This window comes from Delphinus delphis, chromosome 5, assembly GCF_949987515.2.
Source record: "Delphinus delphis chromosome 5, mDelDel1.2, whole genome shotgun sequence".
Taxonomy (NCBI): Eukaryota; Metazoa; Chordata; class Mammalia; order Artiodactyla; family Delphinidae; genus Delphinus; species Delphinus delphis.
The window spans coordinates 85,879,377-85,893,916 of record NC_082687.1 but is presented as its reverse complement, the minus strand read 5'-3'; the positions used below and the strand labels follow the sequence as shown (position 1 = coordinate 85,893,916).

The window sequence follows — 14,540 nt, the reverse complement described above, 5'->3', positions numbered from 1 at the left end:
GTTCAAGTAGTTGATTCAACTAGTTGAAGTCAACATCTATGAAACATTCTGGAACTTATATCTGAAAAGTGGGGAAGACTTGGATAATCATATTCATGTCCAAATAATTACATAAACACAGCTCATGCTTCTATCATATAGAAAGTCACAGCCAAAAAGTAACCAGACCTGAGAATTGGATTTTCATCTTTGGAGGAGGTAATATATTGAAAGAAGAACAAGATACGGGCTTTGGAGTCAGATGATGTTGACTTCAAATCATATCTCTGCCACTACCTCTGCCTCTAGAATCTAGGGAAGGCTATTTAACTTCTCTGAGCTTCAGGCTCTGCATCCATAAACCAGAGAGGGTAACTCCAAACTCACAGTGTTGCAAGGACTACAGTATTACAAGGATTACAGTATGCTCATCTACTGCTATAATATTCATATATACACACATGCATGTATATATGTGTATATGTATAAATATGTACATAATATTTATAAACACATTTGTATACACATGTATGTATATGTAAGTAATAAGCCATATCTCAGACTTGGTCCTATTTACAGATAAGGATTTCTTAATATTGGGTTGGTTCAAAAGATCGTTGGGGTTTTTTCGTAAGATGCTATGGAGAAATTTGTGGCCAACCCAATATTATCATTCTTACTTGACCCCCGAGTTGTGTATATGTTACTCCAAGAGCTGCAACATACCTAAATGCTGGGAAAGACCTCATCTTTAGAAGTTCAGGGACAATATTTCTGGTATAATTCAAGCCAATTACTATCTAAAAAAATCATATGGGATCATATACATAGAATTCCTTTGAAAAGTCAAATCCCCTGTGCTTATGCATGCATATGCATTTGTTTTTGTTATTCCTCACTCCCTCTATCCCTATATTTCCCTATTGTTAGTAAAATGCTTCTGCTTAATTGCAACAAAACAAAACAAAACACATTGGGTTTTGTTATGAGCCGAACTATTTTTGTAACTCCATCAAACTAGAGAATAATCTTAATGAAGGGAGGATATGTGTCATTTGTTCAATATTTTCATCAGCAACAGTCAGGAGAGCACCTGGAGTAAAATAAAAGGACAATAAAAAACTGTTGAATTATCAGATGAAATCATAGAGCTTTGAATAATTTATCATCATAGAGTAGTAGGGATGACACGATTTACTGCTTCGAAGCAGCTAACCATCAAAACAAGCAAAACACAACCACCAGAAGTCATCAATTATTTATGATGATGGATATTCAACTATGATATTTGACTTTACACAGACTACGAAAGATTTTGAAGGGTTAACCAGTGGTTGAAATATGCTTTGATATTCTTTTAAAATGCAATGTGTTTACCACACATTTGTGAAGTATGATTCAAGGCCATTGCCTGAAAACCCAAAAGCACTTTAGAGCTTTTATAAAAAGTCTGAGTTTGTGTAAACACTTTCCTGCAGTCTCTAGAGACATTATTTAACTTTAAGTTCTAAGTGACCTTTAAACCCAACAAACATCCCTTGCAAAGTGTATTTTAGTTTATTTGAAGTGGGAAGTAAATGAGTGATAAATTTTGTTTATTTTTCAGCTACAAAAGAGATGCAAGTTCCTAGCATGATGCTGTTAATTGGCTGGTAAAAATTTAGACTGGGTGTTCAAAGAATGAATGTTTCAGCAAGTGTTTAATATGTCAAAATGAGACTATTTTTGAGAAGCTGAGTTTAAAACACTCCAAGTACATAAATTACTGGTAAAAGCAATTATGAACTTCTGCTTTTGTCTTTGTAAAACAAATGAATTTTTGTGACAAATTTTGAAAAATAATTTGTAAACTTCACAAATCTAATTGTATTTACAAGTGTACATTGTATTCTGTTGTATTGCGTAGTTAGCATTTATAGTTTAATTATTTTTATTGTATTCCTCTTTCTCATTACATTTCCTGCATAATATTTAAAAGCATGGTCCCAAATTTAGGCAGACTATAGCTGTAATCCCAGCTCTGCCAATTGTATGACCTTTCTAATACTCAGTTTTCTTATTGGTACCTACTATTGGTAATAGTTCATATACTTAATAGGTACCCTGAGAAATAAATTATATAATGTATATAATTTGTATATATATATATATATAATATATATAATTTATTATATATATAATATATATATATAATATATATATAATTTGTATATATAATGTATATAATTGTTAGCAATCTTGGATGATATCACCTGATATATATTATGTATTCAACAAATTTTAACTTTTTATTTTTGTAGGGATTTTATTTCTGTGTATGTGAGTGTGTACGAGATGCTTAACGGCTTAGACTAGACTTCTGGGTAACTCCAGTTCTAGCACTAGTAGATGCTAAATTAATGTGTACATTTGCTTTAAATCCAAGAATTTGATAATTTACTCCTTATGAAACTAACACATTATTTTAGGTAACATTTTACAAGTTATTTTATTTATAAAACATTACATGGTCTTTTTAATGTCTACTAAGAGAATAGCTCATCTGTGTCTATAGGCAAGTACCACAACAAAGATATTAGCTAATTATTTTTAAATAAAGGAATTCTTACTTTATTTTAAATTATAAGGATCTTTTTTGAATCCATGATCACAGTCCATGCAATAAACAAATCCATCACCTCCAAATGTTTCTTCATGCCCTCCTTTTTTATTATCATTATTACTTTTTTTGTATTAAGAAAACATAAGATCTCTTTTTGAAGCTAAGTGAACAGTTTGCTTTTATCTGAAAGTAAACTATACATTTTCATATAATCTGCTGTAGCAGACTGAGTTTTCTAGCAGGGAGATAATGAAATAGAACTTTACATGTAGCAATGACATTCAATGTTACTCTTGGGGTCAGCAATGGTGAAAAAGGAGTGAATAAAGCAAGACTGGGCAGAGGGAGAAGTTGGACTGTGATGAATAACAATAGAGGTTTCAGCCAACCCATGGGTCTTTATAGTCCTGCACTGACTGGTCACTGAATGGAGGCTGCCCCGAGAAAGGGGTATGACCTTGAACAATGTGACTCTATTCAGATGAGGGCAATCACTGGGAAGATGGCAGTTTTAAAGTGGTACAGTGTAGGATAGGAACCTGGATTTCGTGTCAGTATGCCCATATCAGAGCCACTGTGTTGTAAAGTGGCTTTAATGCAAAGTTATTTAGCATCCTGTGTCAGTAAACCAAACATTCCATTAGTCTTTGAATAGTGGTGCTAGATTAGGTCCTTCTGGGAGGAAAGGCAAAACCATACCCAGTACATGTATCAATGACAATCAAAAAGAGTTGCTGCTCCTTTCAGAGTAGAATGTGTCTAATGGAGTTAATCTACCCCCAAGTGGCTATTTGCACTCCTGCAGGGATGGTGCCATATTGAAGAACTAGCATCGGTCTTGGTTGCCAGCAGTTGAACATTTTAGCAGCAGCAGTGATGAGAGGGGACCCATGTTCTTAGACCCAAACATCCTTGGTAACCATGATTATCCAGCTCATGGGTCTATTGTGCCAGTAGTGAGTTGGCTGCTGGACAAATTCTGAATGATACCAACTGACCTAGTTAATCTATTTAGTTGTTTAGTGCCTTTTCAAGGGTGGATGTTTTCTAATGGGTGTCAACATGTGATGCAAAGATCCACACAGTTCATGCCTATTTTTCAGGATGCCTATTCCACAGACTTCATTGTCCTCCCATCTGAATCTTTCCAAGCCCCTAATCCCCCAGCCAAGCCATTCACCAGTGTTTATAAGTCTATATACATTCTTTAGAATGTACACTTCTCTTCCTACACAAAGTGGATGGCCAGGTTAACCATCAAATATCTATCCATTGAGAGAATTTCCCTTCGTTGTTGTTTCTTAGGGCCACCTCTGAATGGGACTGAGTGGCCAAGTCCACTTAAAGGCGAGTCACTGATAAGACAGTGGTGGATGACATGGAGGTCCTGGCCATCTGCACATACTTTCCCACCCTACTCATGTGTAATCCTGAATGAACCCCTTCTATACTACAATAGACTGCTGCTAGACACACTTGACCTGATAAGGGAGTGGGCCTGGAAAAAGCCAGGTGTGATGGTCAGTTTATTTCCATTGGACTAAGCCACAGTCCCAAGTTATTCAATCACATGTTAATCTAGGTGTTGCTCTGGAAGTATTTTGTAAACGTAATTAGCATCTACAATTAGCTGACTTTAAGTAAAAGATATTGTCCTAGACAATCTGGGTGGGCTGGATCTAACCAATCTAAGGCTTTAAGAGCAGAACTGAGATTTCCCTGAGGAAGAAACTCCTCCTGTGGACCAAAGCCTCAGGTCCTGCCTGAAAGTTTTGAACTACTCTTCCTGATGGGCTGGCCTATGAATTTCTGGCTTTCCTAGCCAGCCCTGCAAACCATATAAGCTAGGTTCTTGCAAGAAACATCTCCCTTCCTCTCCCCACCTCTGCTTTTCAAAAGGTATATAATTCTCTGCTACAGAGAGCATGACCTTTACCTAGAATTTTAGTAGTCTGTGCCAGTGATTCTCTTTTTAGGACTTGTCATTAACTGCACACCATCTCGTTTCCTAAACGCAGAAACCTCAATACTACTGTACTGGGTCGTATGGTCATACTGGCATGCACCACAGTCTTCAAGCACATTCCTCCTAGGTGTTACTCAAAGTTGGGAGCATTTTGTCACCTGGTATATGGATCAAAACAGTATTCCCAGAGATGGAACTCAAAACTCTAAACCCTCTAAAACTCAAGAGACTAAACAGGTATTACACTTAATTCTCAGTGGTGGGAGGTACAAAATGCAAAAATGTATCTTTTACATTGGAGAGGTTGCCCTGGCATGCACCGGAACTCCAGACTTGCTTCAAACCTCACCGATATAGTCAGCCTCCAAATATTTGTAGGGATCATCTCATATCCTCTGCAGTGTATTTGTCTTCCCAGGATTCCAACTTCCTTGCTACTTCTTGTTCACCTGGTCTCATTCAGATGAAGTCATCTATCTGTGGGATTTCCACTCAGTCCACTTTGCCTTGCACAATTTGTTATAGGACAGTAGTGTTATCATAGGCCTCTGGCGGTAAAGGTACACTATAATCTGTTTTAAATGAATACTTAGAAATACTATTTCTAATCTTCTTTCTTGATAGGGAGGGGAAAGAATATATTTGCAAGATCACTGATTGCATACTATATCCTGAAGCTGGATTAAGATGATCTAGCAAAGATTCCTCATTCCACACAACTGCAATTGGGATTGCTATGTGGTTGACATGGCAGGGGTCAATGCCATCCTCCAGAATCCATCTGGCATTTTTAGAGACATGAATAAAGTGGAGATATAATGGGCATCACCACCCCAAGAATACATTAACCTCTTACATTCCCTCTAAGATAAGATATTGTTTTTAATTTTTCTATTTTGGCTGGGGGAGGGGTGCTTTAGAAGGCTACCACTTGACCTTCTCACTATGATAGTTCTTACCTCACAGGATAAGGAGTCAATGCGGGACCTGCCAACTACCAAGTATATCTGTTAGATTTTATATTTGGGGACATATTATATTATTTTGGGGTAGGAAAATTACTATTAAGTGTGTTCATGAACGAAGTGGACACACCATGAGCCAGACTTGGCCAAGATTCCATTTATTGCCTTGCCTCCATAAACCCCACTCTAACAAAAGGGTTTGATAATGCTTTGAGTCCTTTGTTGTCAATGCCAGTTTGGACCTTGTGTCTCCAATATCTTGTGGGCATTCTGTTTTCCCTCCTGTATGTTGCTGAAGTCAATGGCTATGGGTTCCTTTGAATAAGAAACAGGGAACAATGGCCTCATATCCTTGCCATAGTGTTGCAAGGTTCTTCCTTCTGAAAACTTGACAGCTTCAGTATGTGGGTCTGGGTCTGAAAATTGGCTTGAATTCAGAAATTAGGCAAGGTGTTAACAACTTTTTATTGGGGTGACCACTCTTAGATTCCTGATCATCAGTCCTTATTTTATTCTGTTTGCATAGATTGAGAAACACTCTCAATACCTCTGTTTTGCTCATAGGGACAATATGTTCTATTACCCAAATCCATAGCTCTCCATATTTTATATGGAATCCTTACTGGTACAGCAAACTTGTTGAGGATAAATATTCAACTTTCTGAACCTTCTTTGGGTTTCTGCTGTTTTTATGATTAAATTTGATTTGCCTGTCCCCTGGCTGTATAAGATCAGAGTCTCTTTATATATTGTCAAGGAGGACCTCTTTGAATTTATTTGTTCAGTCTTTCAATTTTTTTCTCCAAATCATCAATTTCTCTCAAAATAGTAATCCATTTCCTTTGCCTTTATAAATACTATTTTGATGTGCTTTTTAATTGCCTGATACATTACTTCCATCAGTGCCTCCCCTTCCAGCAATACCAGTTCCTAACAGTAAAAGTTTTAACAAATTTCACTGTTGCTGCATGCCGAGAGATATCAGTACTCTGCCTGCTGCCAATAGGTGATCCAGTCTGTTTCCTTGGACCACTTCTAGCATTATTGTGTTTTCCAGCTTCTGAGACAGAGATCTGTGTACAGGGTAGTACCCTTGGGATCAATATCTGTGACAAAGCGAAGAGTACAGGAAAGGGTTGAGGGAGACCTTAGGCTATGTTGGAGTAACAGCTATGATGAACGCTGGAGCTGGGAGGGCCCTGCAGAATTGTCTCCTCATTGGACATGGGGTGCCTCTGAAAAGGGGGTGTTACCTAAAAGAAGTTGTCTCTCTTAGCAGACTGGTGGTTGCCAAGGGGGAGGGGTTTGGGGAGGGGTGGAGTGGGAGATTGGGGTTAGCAGATGTAAGCTTTTATATATATGTAATGGGTAAACAAGGTCCTACTGTATAGCACAGAGACCTATATTCAATATCCTATGATAAACCATAATGGAAAAGAATATTAAAAAAAAAGAATATATAGGGCTTCCCTGGTGGCGCAGTGGTTGGGGGTCCGCCTGCCGATGCAGGGGACATGGGTTCGTGCCCCGGTCCGGGAGGATCCCGCGTGCCGCGGAGCAGCTGGGCCCGTGAGCCATGGCCGCTGGGCCTGCACGTCCGGGGCCTGTGCTCCGCAACGGGAGAGGCCGCGGTGGTGAGAGGCCCGCGTACCCTACCGCAACAACAAAATATATATATATGTGTATAACTGAATCACTTTGCTGTATAGCAGTAATTAACACAACATTGCAAATCAACTATTCTTCAAAAAAAAAGTTTGCTCTCTTTATCCTAGGGCACTTGTTGGGAGACAGGAATCACCGAACAAGTTAAAATCTCCAGCAGGGAAGAAGAGGGATACTTAGTCTTAAAGCCCAGGCACACGCACGTTTGCGTATCAGAGTCCGTGCGTGCGTGCCTGTGTGCGTAGTGCGTGCGTGTGTACGTAAGGAAGGTGCGGTCGATGTTGAGCCTCTGCTACACAGGCTTCTCCTTCGGTAAGTAGAGTCTGTAATGATAAAGCTCTTTGTTAGTTTTCACTCTTGACTTGCTTTGTTTTCTAAAAACTAACCCTCCTACTTATGTTGAGACAAACTAGGTAATTGTAGAAAGAATTTTAGAGAATTAAAGAAGGGTAGTTCAGTTTACCTGAGGTTTTGCACAGCTTTTTGAGGTAGTGGTGTCCGTTCTCGTTTGAGTACATGTCAGAATGTAGACAAGAACAAGGATAAGGAAGATGAGTTTCTCTCGATATTTTGTAAGGGGTCTTTTTTTTTCCCCTTGTGAATTTGCTTTTGTTTTTATTGGACTACAGGGGATGGGTTGGGAAATATCTCTGCAAGTTACGCCCCACCAGGGAAATGTCCATTCTCATTTTGCTGGGATAGCTTTCGGAGCGTTTTCTTTTTCTGGGAGCCGCTGCTCTTGCAGGCAGCAGCCTCTTCAGGTCCACTGCTGAGTGGCTCCTCCTTGGAAGAGAATTTCCTCTTTTTCTTGGGGCACTCTTGTTTCCTGACTCTTCCGGGTCACTAACTAGTTCCTCTTTGGGGAAATATTTCTTCCTCTTGGGAAGACTTCCACTTCCAGCTGTCTCTTCAAGATCACTACTAACCAGCTCCTCCATGGAAAAAGATTTCTTTTTCTTGGGTTTGGAGGAGACAGATGGGTCTTCCATTCCATTCTCCTAAGGAGCCTCCTGGGGCTTTTTCTTTTTCTTTTTTGGGGTCTTGCACTTGTCTCCCCACTGTCCTCCCGAATACTGCTGATGTCTCCTGAAGATGGCAGGGCAATTGCAGCCAGCCGTTTCTTTTCCTTCTTCAAGGGTTTCTTCTCCTGTTTCTCTATCTTCCTAGTAATCTCAGCAGCCACTTCCTCTGCCTGAACCATTGCCTCCTTCATGACACCCATATTCTTTTGTGGAATCTCTCCAGTCTCATAGAAAGACAGCCACTCCTCAACTTGTCTTGAAGCTTCTCCCCAGATACACTGGTGGGTACCTCAGAGAAGCAATCAGTTTGTGAGGCAATACTGCATTTGTTTGCCAGGTATTGGGAGATGTGACCTTTGTTCTCTGCAGCTGCTGGGCCAATGAAGGTAGCATGGAAAATGGGTCCATATTTTGGGGTGTTATCCCTTGTCTCCAGGGCTCCGGAAACTTCGTTGCTTTGCTGGGCCTAGGGAATCACTCAGACACCAGGTCTGGCCATCACTAGGGTTACTTTTAAAATATAACTCCATAAAATATTTTACTTGAAACTTTGTGAATCTCTAGAAGATGACAAATACTCATATTTAAATGTAAGTACAGATGCTCATTGCAAATTAATCTAGAAACACTCTTAGCTCTTGTGTCTCAGGTCCTTTCATTTCGTAGGGACTCCTAAGCTCTGACTGAATATAGACTAAGGTACTGGCAGTGAGGTGGGGAGGAGGTTTAAAAATCATTAATACTATCTTCTGTTACCTTTATTCTGTAAACAACATGAGATTTTAAGATGGCTTATTTTAAAGGTATTTGCTGAAATAACAGCAGGACATTATACCTACACCCTCTGAGTACTTTTCTGATGCTTGGAGTTTGTGGCTATAGGACAGGATATATGGCACTATCCTTAGAAAAAATGTAGATAACACAGGTGAAAGTGGCTCTAGCCCTTATTTGAGCCCTTATTTTTTCTCTTAATGTAGTTAACTTCCAAACTAGTCAGATTCAGTGTGAAGATTCACCTGCATTCACTCTCCATGGAAAATGACACTGACTGCTTCCCAACTTCCATATGTGGGATTTCAGTAGGTGAACACTTTCATCTCAAGTGCTGTCATACGTATTTGCCCCTGTGAACATCTTTTGGGTTCTGCCATCAAATCAGCAAGTTGCCTTCAATGCCAATGGTGGTATTTTATCCTGTTGCTTCCCCACAGTAAATTCCAAACCTTCCCTGGCTTGGCTGTGAGCACCTGTTCTCCCACACCTGTTTCAATTTATAAACCGTATGCTGTAGTCACAGCTGAGAACTGCTGTAGACATGATGTGATTTCTCATAAATATTTCATAAATTCAAAGTTTCCTGCACTTCAGAATAATTTGAAGGCACTGATTTTACTGAAAATCTCACAGAGACTGGCATACACTCTTTATTATCATCATTATTTAAGAAAAGAAAGATGAAGTTTTCAGCCTTATAAAATAACCTGTATCAAGACTAGAATAGCACTACCTTGGTATTTATGCTTTTAAATAAACACAACTACAGCCTATGGTAAAATAATTCAAGTGCAGTAATTGGTCTGAAATGTACATATGCTCAGGAAATCCAGGGAAACAGATGTTTGCACATTGCATTTCCTACATGGAATAAGAGACACACTTCACAAAACAATCAAATATGCACCAAAAATCCATTTATACTAATTGGCACAATGTTGTCATTGGTATTTTGAGAATGGAAACAGTGAATTTTTGCAAATCATACTTTGTAAGTAACAAAAACCTAAAATTAAGCTTGCTTAAATAATAAAGAAAATTGTCTGGCTTATTAACTGAACAGATAAGAGATCTGTTGAATTTCAGGCTTGGATTGATTCAAGAATAAAAGAACTGTGGCCAGGACTCTGCTTTCCTATCTCCTCTTCTCAGCTTTGTTTTTACAGGACAGTCCTACCTTTATTTTTAGAGAATGTATGCTGTTGTTTCCTCAGCCTTCATTCTTTCCTGTTTAAGTCAAGTGCAAAAGAGTTTCATATGGTAGCACTCTAAAACAAACAAAAAACAGTAAAAACCAAGACAATGACGAAGAAAAAAACTCCTTTCTCTCCAGAAGTCTCAACAAACATTTTCTCTCATCTCATCTATTATAATCTAAATGACCATTTGTGAAAGAAATATTTTGAACTGAGGAATGAAGCCAATCAGGATCTAGCACTAGGAATTCATCCCTCTGAGACCACATTTTTTTTTTTTTTTTTGCGGTACGTGGGCCTCTCACTGTTGTGGCCTCTCCCGTTGCGGAGTACAGGCTCCGGACGCGCAGGCTCAGCGGCCGTGGCTCACGGGCCCAGCCGCTCCGCGGCATGTGGGATCTTCCCGGACCGGGGCACGAACCCGTGTCCCCTGCATCAGCAGGCGGACTCTCAACCACTGCGCCACCAGGGAAGCCCCACATTCTTGATAATAGGGAAGAGGTGAATTTCCCAATTGAGGATCAAGGTACGTTTTAGGGAGAGAGAGGATGCCTGGGAAAGAAGTCAATTTGTATTTGCATCTGTCTGTATGTATACCTTTAGATGTATACATACACACACAAATTTGGGATGATGCTGTGTTTTTCTGTCTTGTTATTTAGACTTGGAATTTTATCACAGATGTTTTTTCCATCTCAATACATAGTCTACAAAAAATGTTAGGCTTTCAGAGGAAGAGCAGGGGTTGTTGCTAAGTTGATCGCTCTTGCCTCAATGGGTAAATAATATAGAACATTTTGATCCCATTTGCCTAGAAATTTTTGAAGAGACATGATGGTAAACAGTTCAGCCAAACAGTCTGGTTGTGTAGACGTATTTCTTAATGAGAAAAGACTTGACCACCATAAATGTAATAGCAATATAGCGCTTACATTTTTCCTTCATTGTGGTACATCTTTAGAGGATAACTTTCTCTTTTATGGCAGAAATACAGTTCATATTATTCCTTTCTGATTTAATTCTTTACTTGCTTTATTTCTTTATTTGACCACAATTCTTTTATTCTTGAACTATCCTGTCCTGAAATTAGACAGATCTACCTCTTGTCTGTTCAGTCAGGTACGTTATGATTTAAGCCAGTTTTATTTGAGGTTTCTGTTACTTGCAAAGCATGATTTGTAAATGATTTCAGTTCATTTAAATTCTTATAAATGAAAAACTGTCCTCTGAGTAATGTTTATCACCATGGCAATGATGGGCCAAACAGAGGCCCGTTATGCAAGTTTTGTGTCTTTTAGCAGGTAGACATAATCATGGAATATTGGTTTTGGAAAGTTTCCTCAGAGGTCATCTGGGGATGGGGACCCATATCTAGCTCCTTGCCAGCCATATCTGGTCTTGCTAATTCCTTCACATGTCTCATTCACATATTACCTATGGCTGCTTCCATACTGCAAAGGCAGACGTGACTAGTTCTCACTGCAAATTCAAAAATATTTACTAACTGGCTCTTTTCAGAAAATGTTTGCCGACACCTGCTCAAGGTTATGGGTGGCAAACAGATTTTCTATTACTTGATATCTTGGGTAAACTGACAGTAATTTCCTTTAGGGATATTTGGAGGATTGGGGAGGTGCATGAGCAAGGACTGCTGACGTCTGCTTTGGGTTTCTGAGGGGTCAGTGTTTCTACGTATGTTAGTACTTAGCAAACATCCTCAGTATAAAACTAAAGGAGAAAATGGTTGTATTCAAGGAATCCTGTTCTAAGAGATGGGGAATTAGTTTCTACCTATTACTAACTGTGTCTTTGGATAAACTCTGTGTCTTAGTCAATATCTGCCCTCTGCAAAAGTACATAACAATGCCTAGCCTAATTATGTCTTAGAGAGGCTGGCACATGTGAAAACACATGTGGGAATGCTTTTTATATTATTGGACTAAGAGAAAGAAATACTAATAATTACTTTATCATAATGCTTTGTTGGAAATGGCCATAAATAATGTCTGCATACCAGGGCACTTTTGCCTATATATTATTTATAGGATTTATAATCTTTGTTGTAGAATTATTGTATCTGTCTATCTATACATAATCTTTGTTGTAGGATTATTATACAATATACACACGTGTGTGTGTGTGTATGTGTATGTACATATATGCACATTCAGTATCATTATACTATATATATTCTCATTTGATGTATTTAAACCCAAGTAACCTGGTACTGAAGTCTCAGTTCTCCTTTGTGCAATACCGCCTTTTGAAGTGTGGTACCATAGCCTGGGTACCTTAGGATGAGACACATGAGCATGAGAGAAATAGGCACGGGAATATCAAACCCTGGGTTTGAGACAGACCCAGGCCCAAGTGCTTTAACTGGCACAGTGATGAAGCTTGCTCCCATATTGCCATGAAGAGTTTCAACTTACATTGAAATGATGAGTTGGGAATGGTGGCAGTGAGCCTAGTGAGCTACTCTTCACCTGATAATGTATGAAATGGTGAGGGACGGAATTTGGATGGCCCATTGTCAGCAGGATTGTGAGAAAAGGTGGCAAAAATTTTAGAAAATATATAATATCACAGTTGCAGTTTCAAGTATTTCTTATCTTCTTTTCTATTTGGGACATTACCATTCCACAGTTGGTCACCACGTTGTACCAAAAATATTTCGTTTGTCCCAACTTCCCCTTGTAGTCCATACTATTATATTACCTCAAGAGTCTGCTTATTTGTCTTAAGCACTGCTTACCTTGACTTTAATAATGCTTTTTCCCACAACTTTAAAAAGTATATATACATGTTATGGAAAACTGAGAAGCACAAGAAGCCAAGAACACAAAATCATCCATGATTACAAGCAGTCTATATCTTGATGTATTTATCTAGTCGCTAATGGTATCTCTATATTTTCATGTGGTCCTTTGGTGTGTATACACAGTACACAGTGAAACATACATTTCTTATATGATAGTGCAGTATATATCACGATTTTTTTTCACATCATGAATATTTAACAATTCAAAGTCCCAAAGTCATGAGTAGTTTGATTATCAAGAATACACTACATGGGGCTTCCCTGGTGGTGCAGTGACTAAGAATCTGCCTGCCAAAGCAGGGGACATGGGTTCAAGCCCTGGTCCGGGAAGATCCCACATGCCGCGGAGCCACTAAGCCCGTGCGCCACAACTACTGAGCCTGCGCTCTGGAGCCCGCGATCCACAGCTACTGAAGCCCGTGCGTTTAGAGCCCATGATCTGCAACAAGAGAAGCCACTGCAACAAGAAACCCGCGCACTGCAACGAAGAGTAGCCCCTGCTCGCTGCAACTAGAGAAAGCCCGTGCGCAGCAACGAACACCCAACACAGCCAAAAATAAATAAAATAAAATAAAAAATAAATTAATTAAAAATAAAAAGAAGAATACACTACACTATAACAATCAGAAAAGAAATATAATCCAGCCTTTTTGGGAGAAAATTTGCTTAAAAGACAAAATGATAACAGACCTCTGGATAGATTTTGACTAAGTTACAATTAAAATACTGTATTCTCTTAATGTGCAATTTAAAATGAGTCCCAGAGCAATAAAGTCCAATAAGAATAATGCTTCTAGATGTTTCTAAAATTCATACTATTCAAATACTAGTGAGAGATATGTTGCCATTTAATTATTTAAACATCTATTCATATGGTATGGCCAAAAGAAATTCACACATATACCAGTTGTTATAATCAAAATGTAAACATGAACACAGCTGCATACATCCTTTCCTTTACAGTTCCTTCTGCCACAATCACAGTGAAAAAATCTTGATTCATATTGCTTCAGAGATGATTTAACAATTCCATGTTTAAGGTTCGTCTTTTTTATTCTATGTAACAAAAAGATATTCATAAGTTGGTTAGTTCACTGGTTCTACTTTTTGTTATACACTGCTTCTTCAAGGCATTTAAAAAAGCTTAGGTATTGTAAAATAAAGACAGAAATTTGTCCACAATAACTCAGGCATTTCCTAAAAAATGAACATATAGAACTGAAGTTATAATCTGAAACTGTCTTCTAGATACAGAGATACTATCTAAGCGTCCTCCTTTTTATCCTTTCTCTCCTCTTTGCCCCTCAGGTCTAAGGATGGTAAATGATCTCTGTTATTACTATCCCTGTGGTACTGTGTTATTTCTTGATCACTATTCTAAAACCTGCCTTAAAACTTTTAAAATTGTTCTTTTATTAAACTTCCCTCGTATTACTCAGTTGGAGGGTCCAATTTACCATTTACTAATGCAAACTTGACTGATACCAGCTAAAGATTTCAGGTGATAGCAGATGTCCTGAAGAAAAATAACACTTTCACTCAAATAG

The 14,540-nt window shown here is 38.6% G+C and overlaps 1 pseudogene; it reads right to left on the bottom strand.

Moving 5' to 3' along the window:
• Positions 1-7,834: 7,834 nt before the first annotated feature.
• Positions 7,835-8,390, bottom strand: LOC132426300 (nucleolar protein 56 pseudogene; annotated as a pseudogene).
• Positions 8,391-14,540: the final 6,150 nt, after the last annotated feature.